Here is a 19,163-nt window from a genome sequence, read left to right on the forward strand (position 1 = left end):
CATGCGTTTTTGTTATACCACATTTTATAGTGACTTCACGGAAACGCGATCGAATGGGATAAAAAGTATCCTATGTTCTAAGCTTCCTCTCCACCAATTTTCAGCCAAATCGGTTCAGCCGTTCTCGAGTTATAAATAGTATAACTAACATGACTTTCTTATATATAGGTATATAGATTTATACAATTAACTTTGCCGTCCCCCGGTCGATATTCCAAATAATGTACAAAAACAAAATACCTTTCGTCTTGGTGTCCCAACCATTTAATAGCAGTCTCAAATCATTTAAAGGCGGACATTTTTCAGCTGAGACGGATTCATCACTAATCTCGTCTTCATCGTCGTCATCTTCAGGAACTTAAACCTTTGCTATTATATCGTCGTCTGTCAACAATTCGTAACCAGGATCACCCTCGTCAAATTCTAGCCATTCATGCACGTTTTCTTGGTCACATTCTTCAAATCATGAAACCTCTTTCATCAACTCAACCATTTCTGAAACAAAGTTTTCATTTGTTGGTTCTTCAGATGTAAGGCTAGCTTCAGATTTAACTGCTGGACAAAGCTTATTCCAGGATTTCTTTAGAGTAGTCGCTTTGACATAAGCCCACGCTTCTGCTGCCATGTAAACAGCATCCTTCAAGTTAATACCTTTGTAGATTTCAAGAATTGTTTTATCTTCCTCTTGGCCGATTAGGACACTACGAAGCAACGCTTTTCTGTAGTAACATTGGAAGGCTTCGAACACCCCTTGGTCCATAGGTTGAACGACTGAGGTAACATTGGGTGGCAAAAAAATCACCTTAAATTTTCCATCTTCTCTCTCAAGTGAAATGTTTGAGGGATGACTTGCAGAATTATCAATCACTAATAAAACATTTCCAGTGTCTCCAGTTTCTATCTGATATTTTTTAACCTCTGGAATGAATACAGCGTCATACCACTCGATAAATACTTAAGTGTCCATTCTGAAATTAATGAGAGATTGCCCAAACAAAACTGTCGGCGTCGGATGCGGGTTCGTTTCGCGGCACGATAACACCACCGACGCTGTTATATTTAGGAATTGCGATACTTACTTAAATTCATAAAGCGCGTGACAGAAAGCAAGTACGTACATACATATGTACAACACTGTCAATACCTATGAATCATGTTCTAAATATAACATGCTATCGATGAAGACACGGAAAATGCCAAAATCATGACGTTCCCTTGCGTCGCTCTCTGAGTCATTTCTATTAAATGTTTCTATTTCATTTGTACATACTTTCTTTTATTCTTTATATCCGAAAAAGGCGTCATGTTTCCTTTCGGTTAGCCGACGCTTCGGATGACCGGCTTTCGGATAATCGACGCTCTACTGTAGTTCATTCATTTTTAATTAACATTATGCAACGTTGTTTTTAAGTTATTTTAATAAAAATTAAAATTTTTCTAAGTTTACTTTGTAAATGAAATGTGGTAAGAGAACGATCAGCTGACACGTTTTTATGACCCAATCCAAAATTTTTCATTTAACCACGTACATGATCTACTACACTACGTAACGAAACGATGGGGAGTTTTCATTTACATGGCGCTCTCATGAGTTTAATCGTGTCAGCTGACTCGGAACGTTAGTTTACGTTGGCGAGAGTAAGCATTATAAAACAATCGCCATTCGTCGTACAGAGACAGTCGTACTCCATTCTGCCGCGCATTTATAAAGTATATATATTTATATGATGCTAAGACAAAACTTTTTGTCCAAACCAAATATTTTTGCCTTCCTCAAGAAAAATAGGTTTATCGACAGCTTAAGCGCGGGAGGAAAGATGTATTGGGCTCGTTTTATGAATGATCGAGCCTTATTTTGAGAAATATGCGCTTGTGCTTACGAATCAAATAGTTTTTGTTGTATTAGAAAACATTTTAGAATGCTGCTCCTGCGCCTCTGAAAGTATTTTGGTTTTATAAGCACAAAATTTAAAATATCCACTGGGGGACGCAAATTTCATTGAGTAAATAATAAGTAAAGGACATATAAGTTAAGGTGCTCCCTTCAGGGAGCACCAAAAAATTAAAGTTGGGGGCCAACCACTTGACCCCTTTTTCATACTTACTCCTATTTTCCAATCCAGAGCAAGTAAAAATCTGTTGTGGTTACCTTCAGTCCAGAACTTGAAGTGCCTTCACAATTTATTATTATACTTAAGCTAAGCCTAATTCTTAATCTAACATAATGCTGACATAGCGGTTCGCACGGTGCAGCGGCGGTTATATACTAACTCTGCTGCGCATGTGTCATCTGATACGCATTGCTAGCGTATTGCAGTCAGGTAGCTGCCTTAACTTGCTGACATAGCGGTTCACACGGTGCAGCGGCGGTTATATACAAACTCTGCTGCGCATGTGTCATCTGATACGCATTGCTAGCGTATTGCAGTCAGGTAGCTGCCTTAACTCCTCCCCCTTTAAAGATCTGCGTCCCGCAGATGACAGCGTTGTAGCCGGGGGGTTTCAGTTGTAGCGGGGGAAACAGGAAGTTGATGAATTTCAGCTACACTGACAATTCTGGGTATATCTACTCCTGAGGTGATTTTCCGCCAGATCATATAGCAGGCTAATGCTAAAATTATAAGGACAATTCCGTCCGTTGCCCAAGAGAGGTGAAAGTTCCAGGAAAGCTTCTTAAGTTGATTTATGTTGTCCAGACTGAGTCCATGAATGTAGGATAAGCTAACCTTTAAGCCATTATTTGTGACATTTGACAAAACAGATGGTAGTACTTGTGAAGTTCTAGCAATCGTGCTCGAAAATGTTTGATTGCCCACTTGCACCGTCTCGTTATTAATGCGAATGAGGAAGGTACCGTTTAACGTTGCCGTTTGGTTTTTGCCCCACACTATTCCTTGAAAATTAGTCAAGAATATTGTATTTTCCTCGATGAGTTCTATAGTAGTGCCCTTATCGGGCTCGAACAGGCAACGGGCACTGCCTCCTTTGATCAACCTTGGCAAACAACTATTCTCTGGTAGTCTTTCTATTGAACTTCTGTCACAGATAGTGGAATTGTTAATGGAGAAACAGTTTGTCGTCACGCCATAAGTTTCATCTCGGTTGATAACGACTTTTCTGTACTCAAGAACTACGCGCCTGCCGTCCAATGTTGTAGGTCTAGCTAACAGAAGACGGTATTGTTCAGGTTTGACTTTTGGCACCGAAAGTACATAGAGAAGAAGGGTGCCGTTGGAGTAAAAGGACGGGCTTGCGTATTCGAAAAGTATTCTTTCTATTTCCTCTCTATCCAATAGGTTTGTATCAACAATTCCGGATTTCGCCATCTGAGCTGCACGTACGATTTCTGATACATGCTCCTTTAGAAGTAGAACCTTATTGAATATAATTGCACCCCAACCTTCTGCATTAATATTTCTGCCAAGGGCGTTCGTGTATTCTACCATGTCGTTTGTCATCTGGATTACTTCCTGCGTTGCATTAAATAACTTTTTATGACGTATTGGTTGTTGTCATTCGTCATCACTTCGTTCTGGTTTTTAACGATATAATCCCAATCTGCGGCATCAGGGGATCCCGCAATCCATTTCCATGCGGATCCAATCCAATTGATGGATCGTGTTTTTCTTGTTTTCTCTCCTGTCAATTCAATGAGGCGCAGGCGTGTTTGGTTTAATTGGAAGTCGATGAGTGATTTGGCTGCTTCTTTTCCGATCCTTTTCTTGGACAGACTTGTTAATTCTGCCAACACGGTGTCGAAGTATTTTAGGTCAACAGCGTGGATTAATTTAAAATGACCGCTGATGACATAGCCGCTACCGTGCTCCACCGCAACAATTGGGGATTCATATTGAAAAAAGCTGAATCCGATTGAGGCGGGGATTAGCATTAACCTATCTTGCAATGAAATTTCAAGTTTAAAGATATTCTTATAATAATTTGTTCTAAAACTATTGTAGTGCTTTAAACTTCCAGGCAATTTTAATATGTTCTATTTTTCTTTTAAATTTTAGTTTACTTTCAAATTAGCATTAACCTATCTTGCAATGAAATTTAAAGTTTAAAGATATTCTTATAATAATTTCTTCTAAAACTATTGTAGTGCTTTAAACTTCTAGGCAATTTTAATATGTTCAATTTTTCTTTTAAATTTTAGTTTTACTTTAAAATTTTGTGTATTAATTCTTATTTCGTTTTCAACATTCCATTTAATAGTTAAAAAAATTAATTATAATTTTTTCTTCTTTAAAGTGCCATTCTTTTTCTTAAATGCTCTCTATTCATTTGATCATTCCCATTAGGAGTCGAACCCCGATATTCAAAGAATATCCACCAATTTTATGGGTTGAGAGAGTTATTTTTATTGTATTTATTTTTTATTTCAACGTGGCTAAAAATATTTGTATATTTTTTATTTATTTTTTTTTTTTAGAGTGCCATTCTTTTTCTTAAATGCTTTCTATTCATTTCATCATTCCCATGAGGAGTCGAACCCCGATATTCTAAGAATATCCACCAATTTATGGGTTGAGAGAGTTATTTTTATTGTATTTATTTTTTATTTCAACGTGGCAAAAAATATTTGTATATTTTTTTTTTTTTTGAGTGCCATTCTTTTTCTTAAATGCTTTCTATTCATTTCATCATTCCCATGAGGAGTCGAACCCCGATATTCTAAGAATATCCACCAATTTTATGGGTTGAGAGAGTTATTTTTATTATTTTTTATTTCAACGTGCCAAAAAATATTTGTATTTTTAATTTTAATGTGCCTTTTAAAGTGCCTTTTTTTTTATATATATATTTTTTACTCATTCACTCTTCCTTATGAGGAGTCGAACCCCGATATTCAAAGAATATCCACCAATTTATGGGTTGGAAGAGAGCTGCTTTTCTTTGTACTGTGCCTCCCCCCATAAAAAGAATGAAGAATTCTTATCCTTTGGTCTTTAATTGGCATTTGTGAATCTTTCGCCCCTCGCTTGTTTGTATAGTAACTCTATTATCCCTACTTACGGTCGTTTTTTTATACAAGGGTTTTTGTTTCCCTTTTATCTGTTTATCCCTTACGTACACCTTATCCCCTACTCCATATTTCTTGGGTGGTTTCCTGTTTCTGTTCAGTCTGAGATTTCGCTGCTCTTGGTTTTTCTTAATTTGTGCTCGTATCTCTCTGTGAATCCTTTTCCCAAAGTCAGTAAAGCCCTGATAATTAATTCTAGCAGACCGATTGAAGAATATATCCCTGGGTTTTCACCTAGTGACAGAATGAATTGTGGTGTTATACCGATCTACTGCAATATACAGCAATTCCTTTGGGTTAATAAAGCGTTTTTCAGTAAGAGCGCTTCAACTTTTTTTTTGAATAAAACACAAACGGTTTGACTTTTTTAACTAATTTTTTTTTATTATCGAGTTTGAACATATACATTTAAGTATGAAATTCGATTTCTTTTGCATGACCACCGCGTGCACGTTTTACGAAGTCCAATCGTTGAACCCAATTTTCGACCACTCTTTTGCATAAATCGGCCGAAATTCCAGCAATTTCGCGTTCAATATTGGCTCTGAGCTCACAAATCGTCGCCGGCTTGTTACTGTAGACCAATGACTTCACATAACCCCAAAGAAAATAGTCTAGAGGCGTCAAATCACACGAGCGCGGCGGCCATTCGACCGGTCCATTTCTGGAAATAATGCGCTCATCGAACTTACTCTTCAACAAATCAATTGTGGCGTGTGCTGTGTGGCTTGTGGCCCCAACCTGTTGAAACCACATGTCGTCTAAGTCCATACCATTCAATTGCGGCCAAAAATAATCGTTTATCATGTCGCGGTATCGATTTCCATTCACAGTAACGTAGCGATCGTTCTCGTCAACGAAAAAATATGGGCCAATTACGCCGCCGGCATGTAAACCGCACCAAACAGTCACTCTTTGTGGGTACATTGGTTTTTCGGCAATCTCTCTTGGATTATCTTTCGCCCAAATGCGGAAATTCTGCTTATTGACGAATCCACTGAGGTGAAAATGTGCGTCCTCACTGAAGATGAAGTGCGCGATATGCATTTTGATTTGAACGCCCGTTTTCATAATATGCCTGAATAACTTTAACGCGTTGCTCAAGTGTGTAGCGTTCCATGATGAAATGTATACTAATGAAGTTTACAAATGACAAGCGAAAAATAAAAAATATTGTGTCGTAAGTTGAAGCGTACCTATTGAAAAACGCTATATTCTTTAATTCCTGTCGCAGACAGCGGTATATTTCGAGGATCGTTGAGTGCAGCTTTTCTACTTGCCCGTTTACTTCACTTCTCTGAATAGGCGTCTGGTAAACGGTTATACCTAGCCCCTTGATATAATTGGTCACCACCGGACTCATGAATCCTCTTTCATTGTCGGTTACCACCATCCTTGGAGCTGTGAAGTAATGAAGTAATCTCGCAAATTTGGTGCGAAGAGTGATAGCCGAACGGTCCTTGATATGGAAAAATTTAGCGAATTTACTGAATTTGTCTATGCATGAAAGGAATTTTTCCCCCTGTAACTCAAAGATATCTACGTGAATTATTTCGCAAGGAAATTTCGGCACTGGAGTCTCTTTTAACGGTGGGACTGGTGGATGCCTGTCGTATTTATTTAATTAGCAGATTTGACACCTAGTAACGTGTGCTCGTAATAAGCTCGCCATTTTTGGGAAGTAATAACTTTCCAGGATTTGTTCCCTCATTTCCTTGGCATTTCTATGAGCTCTACTATGTTCCCCTTCTATGATGCTGACCACTCTATCGTCGTTTGCTACATCCTCAACTATTCTTTGTGTTAGCCTTTTTTTGTAATATAAAAAATTTCGTAAGTATAAGTCTTGGAGCAATTGTATGCGAGACTCTGGAATTTTTATTCCATTGATTACCGATGAATTTAAGCGTTCTTTCAGCACTTCGGTGAGTGTATTGCTGTTCAAATTTGGAAGGGTTACATAGTGCCTGGTATACCCTGAATAGGGATTTTCTGTGCATATCAAATCCCCTCCTTCCCTGAGAATTATTTGATTCCTAAATACATTGATTGGAGCTTCTACATGGGGATGAGGTCTGATGCATCTTGATCTGCACTATGGATGGTGCCTGCTTCGCTTGCTGTAACGGTGGAAGAATCGCCAACACTATCGATTCTCAGGCTACCATTTCCCTCGCTAACAGTTTCAGTTGTAGAATCATCCTGAGGGTAATTCGTAGCAGTCGTGTGGTTGATTTGTCCTCGTATCCTTGACAAGGCGTCAACCACGTAATTCGATTTACCCGGAGTGTAAATCAATTCGTGGTTATATTCCTCTATGCGAGATTTCCACCGTTTTAGTTTCGCGTTATGGTTCCTATAAGTTCCTATTAGGACATTTACTGTTTCTTCAGAGTACTCGTCCGTTTTAATTTTATTGACTATGAGTGACAACTGATGGTTAACAGTTGCATAAAACTCGTCAAGTTTCGAACCCTTTTGCATCAATTGGTTTAATTGGTGTTCGAGGGTTCGGATATCCCTCTTGTCAGCGTAATGAAGTGACAGCACTCCTTTTACCTCCAACCAATCAATATTGAAAATATTGTGTGACACCAGGGCGGCATCGGCCCTACCCCTAATTTTTTGCCTTATATGCTGCACTATTGACCTATACAATGGTTTTCCTTTAATTGTCTCATAATCTCTAAGAATTGACTCTACATTGTTGAGCCAGGAAATGTATTGTGAGGGGTTCCCTTCAAAAACTTGAATTTCTTTTACACAGTCGGGGAGTCTGCCTATTTCTCTAAGCTCCTCCTCCGTCATCGGAGCCCTAGCAATAACCGTGGGCCTTACTTCTTCGGCAGGACTCAATTGGGCAAAGTCAAATATCTTCTCTGCCAGTTTTTGCTCTATGAGCGAGATCGACCGCCCCAATTCGCCATTTGAGCGAATTGCTCCTAGGTTAGGTTAGGTTATAATGGTTGCCCAGAGAGTAGGGCCCACTTGGACGAAATAGTTTGGTTCGTCCTTTGTGATACCATTTAAGGACACAGAAGGGGGAGGAAGGGAAGGGATGGGGGAGTGGTGAGTGATTGTGGACTACGAACGGTGACTAGTCCGCGGTTGTGTTAACCTCATTATGCTGCTGATGTAGTTCATCAGATTTTTGTTATCAACACCTGCTATATCAGCAGGCGCAGAAAAGAAATGAGAACCAAGATACTTGAATCTTAGTCCCGCGAAGGCTGGGCAGCTAAGGAGCATATGCTAAGATGATTCCACCTCATCCTCCATGCAGCTGTCGCAAAAAGGACTCGAAGTGATTCCGAGTCTCACGGCATGTGTACCTCGCGGACAGTGCCCCGTGATGATGCCCACGAAATTTGAGAGATGACATTTTGTCATTCCCAGGATATCCCTCGAACGCCTCCTATCCAAAGGTGGCCAGAAGGACTTCGCGACCCTACACGTTCGTGTACTTGCCCAGCGTTCGCTGAGTTGGTGCATAGCCCATCCTTCCAGGAGTAGAGCGCAGGTTGTCAAGGGGATCCCGATCCTCTCCTTTCGCGGGCACATTGCCTCACAGGTCCCCTGTCTGGCCAGCTCGTCGGCTTCGCAGTTTCCTGCAATGTCACTGTGACCAGGTACCCAAATTATCTTTATGTCGAAGTATTCTGATGCAATCGAGAGTGAGACCAGGCATTCCCTGACCAGCTTCGAATGCACCATAATAGAGCCTAGGGCCCTGATGGCCGCTTGGCTATCGGAGTAAATATTTACCCTCTTAACAGTTGTTACGCAAGTAAGTAGCCAGTCAGCTGCTGCTTTAATTGCGGCCACCTCTGCTTGGAACACACTGCAGTGATCCGGTAGCCTGAATTTGAGTTTGATGGGGAGCTCTTTGCAGAATACTCCTCCTCCAACCCTACCGTCCAACTTCGAGCCATCCGTGAACAGGTTAACGAGGCCCTGTCCCCAGGTGTTGCCCCCGGTCCACTCCTCCCTTGGTGGAATATGGGTGGAGAAGCTTCCACTTGGACTTAGCGAAGGCACACACTGGTCCGTCGACGAGGGGATGAACTCAAAGTTTCTGAGGATGCTTGAGTGCCCATATGTGAGGTTGAGCTTATAGCCCAAGCCCCTCAGTCTGATTGCGGTACGAGCAGCGGCAATTCTGCCTGCGATGTCTATAGGTACCACGTTTAACATTGTATTAAGCGCCAGAGTAGGAGTAGTTCGAAGCGCCCCACTGATTCCAATGAGTGCAGACCTCTGGACCCTCTCTAGCTTTTTAACTGATGTCGTTCTCTCTAGTGAGTTCCACCAGACAGTGACTCCATATAACAGAATTGGCTTTATTATGGTATTATAGAGCCAGAATACAACTCTGGGCGAGAGGCCCCACCTTTTGCCAATTGCGCCTTTGCGCCCATACAAGGCGATTGTTGCCTTCCTTACTCTCTCCTCAATGTTGGGCTTCCACGTCAGCTTACTGTCAAGGATTAGACCTAGGTACTTCACCTTGTCAGAAAGCACCAGCGGAGCGCCCCCCATCGAGGGGAGCTGAGCTCTGGGTATTTTGTATTTCCTCGTGAAAAGGACGAGCTCCGTCTTAAGAGGATTCACTGATAAGCCGCAATCTGCTGCCCATCGAACAACTACGTTCAGATATCCCTGTATTAAATCATACAGGGTATCTATAAACTTTCCTCTAACAATTAATGCTACATCATCCGCGTAGGCAATCACCCTACAGCCCCTCCTCACCAGCTCCTCCAGCAAGTCATTGATAACAATGATCCAGAGGAATGGTGAGAGAACCCCGACTTGCGGCGTGCCTCTGCTCACCTGCCGGCAGAGAGAGACGCCGCCCCACTCTGCCACGACCGTTCTGTCGCTGAGCATTCTGTAGATAAATCTGGAAAGGTCGGCTCCGACCCCCAGCCTACCCAGAGCTTTCGTGATTGCCTCCTTGAGAACGTTATTAAAAGCCCCCTCAATGTCGAGGAAGGCGCCAACTGCGAGTTCTTTCTGATATAGAGATTCCTCAATATCTTTAACAATTGTGTGCAGAGCAGATTCCACTGATCTGCCCTTACAGTAAGCATGTTGGGTGTGCGACAAACGCCCCCGAGGAATTTCGCTTCTTATGTGTAGGTCAATCAACCTCTCAAGGGTTTTCAGCAAGAAAGATTAGAGACTGATTGGCCTAAAATCCTTAGGGGAGACATGTGAGCTCTTGCCAGCCTTGGGTATGAACACAACCCTCACAGCCCTCCAAGATCCCGGTATATAGCCCCTGGCTATGCAGCTCGCATAGATAGGGCTCAGGCAGCGGCATGATACCACTACAGATTTCTGTAGTTGGGCAGGTATGATGCCATCAGGACCAGGTGACTTGAAGGGCCCGAAGGAGCCAATGGCCCAGGCCAAGCGGTGCTCATCCAGCAGCCAGCCCCGGTTCTGAAGACAGGTTGGTGTACTTCCCAAGCTGGTGCTGCTGGATACCGGATTCGTCGGAAAATGAGCGTCGAGAAGCATTTTTAGTGATTCCTCGCCGCTCATCGCCCATCGTCCCGATTCATCCCTCAGGTATCCCAAGGGAGCCGAGCTCCTCGTGAGTATTCGTCCACAGAAGTTCCTCCAAGAGTCCCTCTTGGCCCTCCTAATTTCGGACTTGTAGATTCCAAGTCCTACTTTATACAGTTCCCATCCTGAGGGAGACTTAATTCTTTTAGCCCTATTAAAGAGGCGCCTGCACGAGGCCCTAAGCTCAGAGAGCTCTGCTGTCCACCAAGGTGGTTTCTCCTTCTTAGGGAGCGTTCTAAGTGGACATGAGCTTTCAAGAGCCTTATTACAAGCTGAGGTGAAGATCTCCACCAGATCATCGATCGCTCCCTCCGAGAGATCTAAGTTTTCCCCGGGTGCTTCGGGGAGAAGGTTTAGCAGATTCCTGCCGTAAGTATCCCAGTCCGTTCTCCTCAGATTCCTGTAGGAGGGTCTTTTTGGACGAGTTTCAGAGAGAGAGAATTGAATATACCTGTGATCCGAGAAGGAGTGGGTGTTAAGCACCCTCCAATCGGAAATTCGGTTTAACAGTGAGGAGAAGGCCAGAGTAAGATCCAGCACCTCCTCCCTGGTTGCGGTAATGAAAGTGGCGTCCTTACCCCTATTGCAAATAAACAAGTCTTCGTTTAAAATAAAATCAAAAAGTGACTCACCTATTGCATTTATGTTGGAACTTCCCCAACAGGTATGGTGGGAGTTTGCATCCGTCCCTACAATAACGCCGGTTTTCCTGCGCCTCGCTTCTGCCACGGCTTCCCTCAGCATCATCGGAGGTGGTTCCACCTCGTCCTCATGCGCCATATAGGCCGACATCAGCCATAGCTTCCCCGCAGGGCCCTCTAGGCTCACAGTCACAATGTCTTCATTGCTAAAATTAGGCAAAATAAATGCATTAAGTTCCTTCCTGATGAGCATACAAGATCTTGGTTTACCTAACCCGCTATGCGCCATCAGTTTATATCTTTTCGTCCTGAGTCCAGAAATGCCGCTGCTGCTCAGCCACGGTTCCTGGATCAGAACTATGTCAACTCCACCTTGTTCAAGATGGAGCAGTAGATTGGCGGACGCCGCCTTAGAATGCTGAAGATTTATCTGAAGAATAATCATCTTCGATAATCCTCTCCAGCATCCCAAGGTCGGTGTCCTCACTTTCCGAGGCCTTTGCTCCTAATCGATTATGGAAATTTTTTAGTTGATCGAGGATAGCGTTTACCGCCCCATTTAATTCAGTAATTGACTTATTTAGGTCCTCCATTTTTAAATTCTTTCCCTAAACCTTAAGGCACAGTACAGTAGAAAAGAGAATGAATAAATTTGAGTGTTACCTTCTTTTTTTTTTTATTGGCACGGCACGGCATGGATTTGTTTTTTGCTTAATTGACTTTGCTTCCTTACAGAATTTTTTCCATTCGGATTCTTTAGGTTCTTTCCTCCGTTTTGGTTTTCTTTTTGTTTTCTTCTCTCCCACAGATGAGAATAAACGAGTTTTTATCTTGTATGACTCTCTACTACTTTTTTAATTTTTTAATATTTTTGTTAATTATTGTAATAATATACATTTTTTTTTTGTTTTTTAATATATTTTCTTTTTATAAGGAAAGCAAAGTCTTATGGTTTTTTTTTTTTTTATTAGGTCACGGAAGGGCTATGTTATCCTTTTTAGTTACCCGCAATCAGATTGCGGACAACCTACTAAGGCACAGCTTGCTTCACCCAGTACTTGGCCCCATGCAATCTCCAATGTGGAAGGTGTAGCATGACTACTATTGCGGGCACACAAGACTGTAACCGACCGACATTATAGTCGCAGGAGTCCGTCCTAGTAGGCGTAGGCATACGGCCTCCTGTGGCAATTCTAATGTCACCGAGCGCAGACGAAAAATCGCTGTGGTGCAGTAACAAGTAACACTTTGTTTTATTTTCTTTCATCCTCGTGAGTAAATTGCCAGGAGGGTTCCCCCGTGGGTGGTGAATCGCTGAGCAATATACTCCGAGTTTTATATTTATTTATCGCACTAGTGCAGTTATAAGTAATATTTTGTTTTATTTCATTGACAAATTTTGCAATTTTTCTTTCGTCCTCGTGGGTAAATTGCCAGGAGGGTCCCCCCGTGGGTGGTGAATCGCTGAACAATATACTCCGAGTTTTATATTTATTTATCGCACTAGTGCAGTTATAAGTAATATTTTGTTTTATTTCATTGACAAATTTAGCAATTTTTCTTTCGTCCTCGTGGGTAAATTGCCAGGAGGGTCCCCCCGTAGGTGGTGAATCGCTGAGCAATATACTTCGAGTTTCAAATTTATTTTATAATTATTTTTTTATTCGAAACAGGAAGAAACCTACTTTCACCGAGCATTCACCCTTCACTGCACTTCACAAAATTATCGTCGCACTCCGCTCCATTTTGCCGGATATTCCCTTACTAAACAGGGAAATCCTTTGTGAAGCCCGCATTGCGGCTGTTATTTTGCACAAGTGCGGCTTCACATTGCGGAAGGGCATTTTCAAGTGTTCGTGATTTTTCGTTTTGCGCCGTGAATCGTCTAGAGCTTTTTTTGTTTAACACTTAATTTGATTTATTTCAAATTCAGTTTTAATTTCCGTTAAGTTATCTTCTATTATTGTTTAATTCTATTTAATTCTAATTTTAAATTTATATTTACTTTTTATTTCATATCATCATATTTTATTTTAGTTTATTTTACTTTAATTTCATTTTATTTTGTTAACTCCATTTTTTAATTTATTTATTAAATTTAATTTCATTTGAACTTAATTTATTTTGTGTTAATTCACATTAAAAAATTTACTTTAGCTATGATCCCAATTTTAGTTTCCTGTCTAATTTTAATTTGGTTTTAATTATAATTTGATTTATTTTATTTTATAAGATTTAATTTTATTTTCCATTAATTTTATTCTATTTTATCACATTTTATTATAACACGGCGCACCCACTTTTTCACTTTCACTTTTTGCCACTTCCTTAACACCACAAGGATTCCTTTGCGGAGATCCTTGTTAGGTACCCCATCTTTTTGAAAAAAAAGAGGGGTCCCTGCTTGGGCGCCAGTTAAGGTGCTCCCTTCAGGGAGCACCAAAAAATTATAGTTGGGGGCCAACCATTTGGCCCCTTTTTCATACTTACTCCTATTTTCCAATCCAGAGCAAGTAAAAATCTGTTGTGGTTACCTTCAGTCCAGAACTTGAAGTGCCTTCACAATTTATTATTATACTTAAGCTAAGCCTAATTCTTAATCTAACATAATGCTGACATAGCGGTTCGCACGGTGCAGCGGCGGTTATATATTAACGCTGCTGCGCATGTGTCATCTGATACGCATTGCTAGCGTATTGCAGTCAGGTAGCTGCCTTAACTTATATTTTATTAACCTTTATATGTTGTTGAATTCATTCTTTTTTTATTTCATTTTAAACTACATTAATAAGCAACACTGTGGGGTTAACGAACCGAAGCAAAAATACAAGAATTACAAAGAGAAGAAACTATAACACTTTAACCTTATCTTCTGTTCTGTTCTTTTATATACGAAACCTATCTTTTTGAATTCGAAGATGTTCGGTTATTTTTCTTTTATTCCGATGTATAGCGTTTACGAAGCAACGTGATATCCTAAAGAAAAATACTAAAGAAATTTAAATAATTAAAGCTACATAAACAGAGTGTTATTTTTGATGAAGCAACGTGATATCCTACATATGTAGATAAATTCAAATATGTACATATGTATATAAGTCAAATCTCTTGATATATAAGAACCTCTAATTCCTATATGGAGCAAAGACCCTTTAATGGTAATGTATGTATGTATGTGTGAATATTTAAATAAAATAATAGGACTATGAATAAGTTCGTGCGGTTTTTTTCGAAATTTGAAACTTTATTGACGTAAAATGGTTACAAATTTAATATTCAAAATATTGTCCATCGCTTACTACTACTTTTTCCCATCTTTCTGGCAATTCACGGATTCCCTTTGTGAAAAATTCGGTCGGTTTTGCCGCAATCCACGAATCGATCCATTTTTTGACTTCATCGTAATTACGGAAGTGCTGGTCAGCCAGGCCATGTTGCATCGATCGGAAGAGATAGTAATCGGATGGCGCAAGGTCTGGACTATACGGCGGGTGGGGTAGGACATCCCATTTGAGCGTTTCTAAGTATGTTTTGACCACTTGTGCAACATGTGGCCGAGCATTGTCATGTTGCAAAATAACTTTGTCGTGTCTATCGGCGTATTGCGGCCGTTTTTCTCGCAGTGCTCGGCTCAAACGCATCAATTGTCGTCGGTAGACATCCCCCGTAATCGTTTCATTCGGTTTCAGTAGCTCATAATACACAACACCCAGCTGGTCCCACCAGATACACAGCATAACCTTCAGGCCATGAATATTCTGCGCCGACGTCGATGTTGAAGCATGGCCAAGGTATCCAAACGTTGCCCGACGTTTTGGATTGTCGTAATGGACCCACTTTTCATCGCCAGTCACAATTCGATGCAAAAAACCCTTTCTTTTGTGCCGTTGAAGCAGTTGTTCGCATGCCATAAAACGGCGTTCAACGTCTCTTGGCTTCAATTCATACGGCACCCAATGGCCTACCTTTCGGATCATTCCCATGGCTTTTAAACGTTTGGAAATGGTTGATTGATCAACTCCCAAAGTTTTTGCAACCTCTTCTTGCGTTTGAGCCGGATCTTGATCGAGCAATTCCTCCAATTCGGTATCCATGAACTTTGGCGGCGCACCCTCGCGTTCTTCGTCTTCCAAGCCAAAATCACCACTTTTAAAGCGTGCAAACCACTTCTGGCACGTTCGCTCAGATAGAGCATGCTCACCATAAACTTCCACCAAGATACGATGACTTTCGGCTGCTTTTTTCTTCATATTAAAATAATGAAGAAGAATTCCCCGCAAAAACACATTATTTGGCACGAAATTCGACATTTTCAAGTGTGGTAAAAATATTGTTGTTTACGCTTCAAATAAAAAACTTATACTGACGTTTGTGCCTTACGACAGTAGCTCTCCAATGAATGTTTGGAAATGTGGATCGATGGAATAATAATCAAGTTACGCCATCTGTTGTAAAACCGCACGAACTTATTCATAGTCCTATTATTTTATACAAAAAGCCGCGCAGTGCAGTGAATAAGTGCTACTAGGAGGTCTGTATATCGCACAAATGAAGAGTTTACCTAATGAGGCGCAAATGTAAACACAAATCTGATCAAATAGTGACAAATAGCTGACAATGCGGCGAAAGGAGGGGACACCTAACGGCAATTACCACTACTCGGAGCGTTTGCCACAGTTAGATTTGCGCATTTTCGAAGCGCAGAGCATTCAAAGTTTTAGCAATATAGAGCAGTGTTATATGTGGAGTATGTGATTTATCACTTGAATTGTCACTATGTTCGAAGTTTTTATTAGCAATAAAGACAACAATAGGGAGCGGAGAACGAATAGCTGCCCGACGCTCAAGGGAAGACGAATTACAGTAATATTGTTTATTTGATGCGAGCAGAAAATCAAGATCAGACGATGTCATTTCAAATGAAATAGGTCATGGCACATTGCACTTCGCAAACAAAACCTTTGTAACTTACGATCAACTTTTTGACTGGATGCACACGGCATTCTGAATCTGATTTTAAATAGTCAGTTTTTATTCATTAGTTATCTAATTTGCAAGAATTATTTTCCAAACAAGAATGTCTGTCTCAGTGTGAAATAGGAACGATTTTAATAAATATTGGCGAATTCAGAAGGAAATTGACACAGACTGAGGAGCGAACCAAAACACGTCCGTATACTGCAACATTCAATAACAGACATTACACTGATAAGACATTATTAAATATAAACATGAAATTTACTTACACTCTTGGTTGTACCTGTTCGAATAGTTATATATGAGAACGTTATAATTTAATAAACCGAATTTCCAAATATTGTAAATGAACATAAACACGACAAAGTAAACAAATTAAGCACCAGTAATAGTAAACATGAATACCTCCGAGTGTATTTCTGCTCATAAAAAATATCTCCTTTTCGGAGTCTGCTTAAAGCTGTAGGTCCCTTTATTTGAGGAACAATATCAAGACGCACGCCACATATAGGAGTAGGTGCACGACCAAACACCCAAAGGGGGTGTAAGCGCTAATTATATATATATGTATAATGATAAAAAAGAACGGGAGTTCTCATCCGAGGCATTGTTTTCCTCTTCATTGGCTACAAGACATATCGTAGGAAACAAATGTGTTTTGCTTTCGCTACACATCTATCAACATCGCTACGTATTAATATCGGAAGTGACTTTTATCCATTTTGTCCACTAGACAATACGCGAAAACATAGTGAAACAGCAGTGCAGAACGCGAAATAACGTATACGTCAAGGAAAAAACTCTAACTGCAAAGCAAAAAACTTACACTATATGTATACAAATCTCCACTATCGCGGTTGTCAACAAACACTCTCGAGTGGCTGACGAGCAGCTGTGACTGCATTATCGACTCGATGAAAAGAGCTCTACCATACCGACTAAATCGAACCTGTGTACTTGTAAAAATTATTCAACAACTCATATATATAAACAAAAAACAGAAATAATATTCTTCTTCTTAATTGGCGCGATAACCGCTTACGCGATTTTCGCCGAGATTAACAAAGCGCGCCAGTCGTTTCTTTCTCGTGCTAACCGGCGCCAATTGGACACACCAAGTGAAGCCAAGTCCTTCTCCACCTGATCTTTCCAACGCAGAGGAGGCCGCCCTCTTCCTCTGCTACCACCAGCTGGTACCGCATCGAATACTTTCAAAGCCGGAGCGTTTGTATCCATTCGGACGACATGACCCAGCCAACGAAGCCGCTGGATCTTTATTCGCTGCGCTATGTCTATGTCGCCGTAAAGCTCATACAGCTCATCGTTCCATCGCCTGCGATATTCGCCGTTGCCAACGTGCAAAGGTCCAAAAATCTTACGCAGAATCTTTCTCTCGAACACTCCAAGCGTCGGCTCTTCGGATGTTGTCATCGTCCAAGCTTCTGCGTCATACGGGGATGATGAGAGTCTTGTAGAGTGTTAGTTTTGTTCGTCGAGAGAGGACTTTACTATTCGATTGCCAAGTTAGTCCAAAGTAGCATTGTTGGCAAAAGAGATTCTACGTGTCCAGGTTGACATTGTTATCGGTGTTAATACTGGTTCCTAAGTATACGAACTTTTTTCCAACCTCGAAATCATAACTGTCATACGCCAAAATTTGTACGCTGTTATAAAAAGATGTGCCTGAGTGATTAAGTTCTGCGGCTTGTACAATCCTCTCCAACAGCAGGTTAAAGAAGACACACGACAGCGAGCCACCCAGTCAGAAACCTCGTTTGTTATCAAACGGCTTCGATGGGTCCTTTTTAATTCTGACGGTGCTCCTGGTATTGAGGAACTTCATTTCGCATAGCCGTATTAGTTTTGCGGGGATACTAAATCCAGACCCCGCGGCGTGTAGATAACTTTTTTTCTTACTGCCGAATGCAGCTTTGAAATCAAAATAAAGATGGTGTGTGTGATTCTCCTCTCATAGGTATTTTCCAAAACTTGGCGTATTGTGAATATCTGATCTATTGTTGATTTTCCAGGACTAAAGCCACACTGATAAGGTCTAATCAATAGCTTGATGGTGGGCTTCAGCCTTTTAAACATTAGGCTCACTATAACCTTATAGGCGATATTTAGAAAACTAATCGCGCTGTACTTGGCACAGATTGCAGGATCACCTTTCTTGTGGACTGAACACGCTTAAATTCCAATCGGCAAGCATGCTTTCAACCGACCATATTTTGCATAGAAGCCGATGCATGCACCTTACATGCTCCTCGCCCCCATGTTTGAATATCTCAGCCGGCAATTCGTCGTCCCTCAGCTTTGTTGTTCTTTAACCGCGTTATCGCTATTCACACCTCATCATGGTCGGGTACTGGAACGACAGTCCCGTCGTCATCGATTGAAGTATCGGGAACTTCACATTCTCTGTGACATACGCAGCTGTCACTGTTTAACAGGTTCGAGAAGTGTTCCCTCCATAATTTAAGATTGCTTTGGATGTACGTAATCTGGTTTCGCGTTTTGCGATCTGAAGATAGTCACGTAGTTTCTTGTGTCCTCTTTTACTGGAATCAGGTGCGGCATACTACCATGTTTCGAGCCTCGGCGATTACCATGGTGTTTCGTTATGCAGGCTGAATTTTCTGACTGCGGTACCACAAATTCCCTCCTTGCCCTCCCTGGCGTAGAAGTCGCGAAGCACGATTTTTATGTCGTGGCGAGGGCAGCGCTCATAGGAACGTTCCAGGCGATCATGGAAGGAAGCTTTGGTCGCATCGTCTTTCTCTTCCATTGGGGCGTGGGCACAAATGAGCGAGATGTTGAAAATTCTCGCTTTGATGTGGATTACTAGGAGACGCTCGTTCAGCGGCGTTCACGACAGTATTTGGCGACGAGGTCTCTATCCCACAACAATTCCAACACCGAACTTGTGCTCCTTTACATGGCAGCCA

This window comes from Anastrepha ludens, chromosome X (genome assembly GCF_028408465.1).
Source record: "Anastrepha ludens isolate Willacy chromosome X, idAnaLude1.1, whole genome shotgun sequence".
Taxonomy (NCBI): Eukaryota; Metazoa; Arthropoda; class Insecta; order Diptera; family Tephritidae; genus Anastrepha; species Anastrepha ludens.